We start from the raw sequence: 3,234 nt of genomic DNA, 5'->3' as shown, positions 1-3,234 counted from the left end.
TTTTAGAATATTTGCCGAACTTTCATTTCAGATTTTTTGCATCATGCTCAATTCATTTGATTTAAATTGCTAATTTACAAAACATTGAAAATGTAATTAAGTGTTTGAATAATTTCTTTGATAATTGATTGAATTGATTTATTCTTTAATTTAATTAAATGGTACCACATTATTCAATACAAATTTCAATCGGATTTTTTAACTTCAATTCAAAATAAAAAGAGTGTCTAGGTTCACTAAACTTCACCAATAGTTTTTTTTCTATGCGATTTTATAAAAATATATTTTATTCTCTTCAATAAAAAATGTTCTCTATACAAAAAATTATTTCAAGAATTTTCGATACCTTGAATTTCTGGATTTTCATTTCTTAGATTGAATGCGAAAAAATTGTAAACTATTCCACATTTCGGACACTTTGTAAAATGTATCGAGAATCTGTTGCTTCTGCAAAGTTTTATTGGGGTTGGTTGAGAATTGCGCCAAAAATATAATAAAGGTATAAAATACATGATTATTTCAGATAAGGATACAAAATGTGATTCTTAAAATAAAAATGATTTAAAAATGACAAAAAAATTCCAAAATTACATGAGTTCCAAATGTTTAAACTGTATAAATTTCTCTAAGACCTCAGAGTTTAAAGCGTTTTAAATTAAATGTAAATTAAATTCGTTTAAAATTAAAAATCAAAATAATAATAGTTTTTATCCGAAATATAATATGTTATTCTAAATCAAACTAAAGTATTCCCATATAACGGAACAGCTTCAAGCAGAAAGATAATTTTATTAGATGTGAAACTGAGTTATGCAAATAAACTGTTACACTAATAACAAAAATTGAGAGACAAAAACAACGAGAAAAGCGAGAGGAAACATAGGAGCTTCTAAGCGAAAAGAATTACTTGATGAATTTAATGATTATCTATTATTATTAAGAACGTATAAAAATGAACTTACCTCTTACAGCATTTAATTTTTTTATATCTGAAGAAGGCCTCTTCACGCTGTTTTTGTATGCGTTACTGCATTCTCCCGCGACACTTCATTGATTTAAGGTTTCTACAGAAAAAATTTTTACTACTATATTTTTAATAAACATTTCTGAACGTTTAGATTTTCTAAATTTTACAGAATCGTAATCACGTTTTAATAACCAAATTCCGCCTCCAGCATGAGTCTGTAACAAAGCAACGTTAAGAACATTAATGTCGTTCTTGAAATAGGTGCACACAGAATGTACTGCTTTGTTATATTTACCTTCTGATTTGCAACGTCTACGTGGCCAACCGCTAGAAGTTCGCCACTATTAATTTTGTCTGAGAGGTTTTGTTTCGCCTCTTTATTTACGTTTCACAACGATTCTACAAAAAGTGCATATACAAATATTAAAATACTTTAAACGAGCCTTTCTAATTAATTTTAATTTAAAAAATCTAACATCTCTTAATTCTACTTCTAATTCGAGAATATGTCGTTTTAATATTTTATTTTCTTCTTCTGGTTTTAAATTATCAGACATTAATGGTAAATAACGTTTGTCGTTCTCCGCCTACAAAAGCGTTCAAATTAGGATTAGAATTGCAATTAGAGTACATGCACACACAAATTTCTAAATTGACAATTTGGTTACATAAATATTATGTCAAAGAAGACATCGCTTTAACGTATAAAACAACGTCAAGTGCCTCACCTCTTTCTGCTCACGGAGCCTGAAAGCTTCCATAAACCACTCTGCTTTGATACTTTTTAAATTCTCCTTTCCCTTATGTCCTAATCCCTTGGAATTCTTTTCCTTCATGCTTCCCTCCTCTGCTAAATTTTGTTTTCAATTCTGTCCCATTTCCTTTGATTCCTTAACCTACCTGCTTCCCTCCTCTGTCTGTCTCATTTCCTTTGATTCCTTTTCCTTCTTGCCTTCCTCCTCTACTAAATTCCGTTTTCCCTTCTGCCCTATTTCCTTTGATTCCTTTTCCTTCCTTTCCTCCTTTGCCTTTTCCTCCGTGCTTCCCTTCGCTGCCTTTTTCACCGATTCACAGAGCCTGCGAGCTTCCATGAAACACTCTACTTCAATACTTTTAAAAATTCTGTTTTCCCTTCTGTCCCATTTTCTTTAATTCCTTTTCCTTTCTGCTTAATTTCTCTGCTAAGTTCTGTTTGCCATTCTGCCGCACTTCCTTTGCCTTCCTGCTTTCCTCCTATGCTAAATTCTGTCTTTCTTTCTGTTCCATTTTCGTAGATTCCTTTTTCTTCCTGCTTCCCTATTCTGCCTTTTCCTTAAATTCATTTTCCTGTCTATTTATTTTCTCTGTTTTCTCATTTGATTTCTTTTCTGGATTATTTTTCTGTACTCTAGGTGGTGCTTCTTTTGGCTTCAGAAAATCACATTTGTTTCTAAGTTTTAAACTGTGTACCGATGGAACCTCTACCTCATTCTTAATGATGCTTAGTTTTTTTGCGTAAAGAGAATTTTTTTCTGTGGTTCCTCCGGTGAATGTGGGACGCACTTCTATAAAATAATGATTATTACTCACAGTTTATTGATAAGATTGTACTGGCGTAAATATTTTCTCCCGGCTTAAATTTATCGAGTTAAGTTTCGTTAAATTTAAGATAAGTCCATTTAAGCTGACTTTATAACTTATGTTTAACTCAACCTAATTTAAAAAAAAAAAACTTAAATAGACTATAATTGTTTATAATTCTTTGGATTTTACCGTGAATTTTTTAGAATTTCAAAGAATTTAGATCAAAATTAGAATCGTCTGGACTTCTCTAGAATTCACCATGAATTCATAGAAATTCTATAGTACTCTACGGAATTCCCAATGAAGTAGTTGGAATAAAATGAAACTTGTCATGAATTCTCAAGAATTATTCGAAATTATTAGGGGAATCCTTGGAATTATATGGGACTCGTCGGAATGGTTTGAAATCATAATTGACTCTTAGGAATTTACCATGAAATCTGTGAAATTCTTTGTAATTCACCACATTTCATTGAACTTCTTTAGAAATCTATGGAAGTCTTGAGTGTTCAACTTGAATTTTTTGGAATTCCTTATAAATTCTTTGAAATTTGGCACTGCGTAGTGAAACTTGCTCTTTTTTTATTAATTATTTCCATTATATCCTCTGGAAAATCTACAAATATATTATTCACAGCTAATCTTTTTTTTCATTTTGAAATGTTTAAATCCAAAAATTAAAATATATTTTTATTCCTGCAAAC

At 30.4% G+C, this 3,234-nt stretch overlaps 1 long non-coding RNA gene across 2 annotated transcripts; it reads right to left on the bottom strand.

The window, feature by feature from the left end:
- Positions 1-968: 968 nt before the first annotated feature.
- LOC117174810 lies at positions 969-2,492 on the bottom strand. Of its 2 annotated transcripts, XR_004467366.1 has the most exons (4): positions 1,696-2,492; positions 1,263-1,366; positions 1,149-1,182; positions 974-1,064 (listed from the first exon to the last, which is right to left on the bottom strand). It is a non-coding gene; the product is annotated as an uncharacterized LOC117174810 (long non-coding RNA). The 2 variants fall into 2 exon arrangements; XR_004467365.1 differs by having other exon boundaries at positions 969-1,182.
- Positions 2,493-3,234: the final 742 nt, after the last annotated feature.

Source organism: Belonocnema kinseyi, chromosome 6 (assembly GCF_010883055.1).
Source record: "Belonocnema kinseyi isolate 2016_QV_RU_SX_M_011 chromosome 6, B_treatae_v1, whole genome shotgun sequence".
Lineage (NCBI taxonomy): Eukaryota > Metazoa > Arthropoda > Insecta > Hymenoptera > Cynipidae > Belonocnema > Belonocnema kinseyi.
This window is presented reverse-complemented; position numbering and strand designations above follow the sequence as displayed.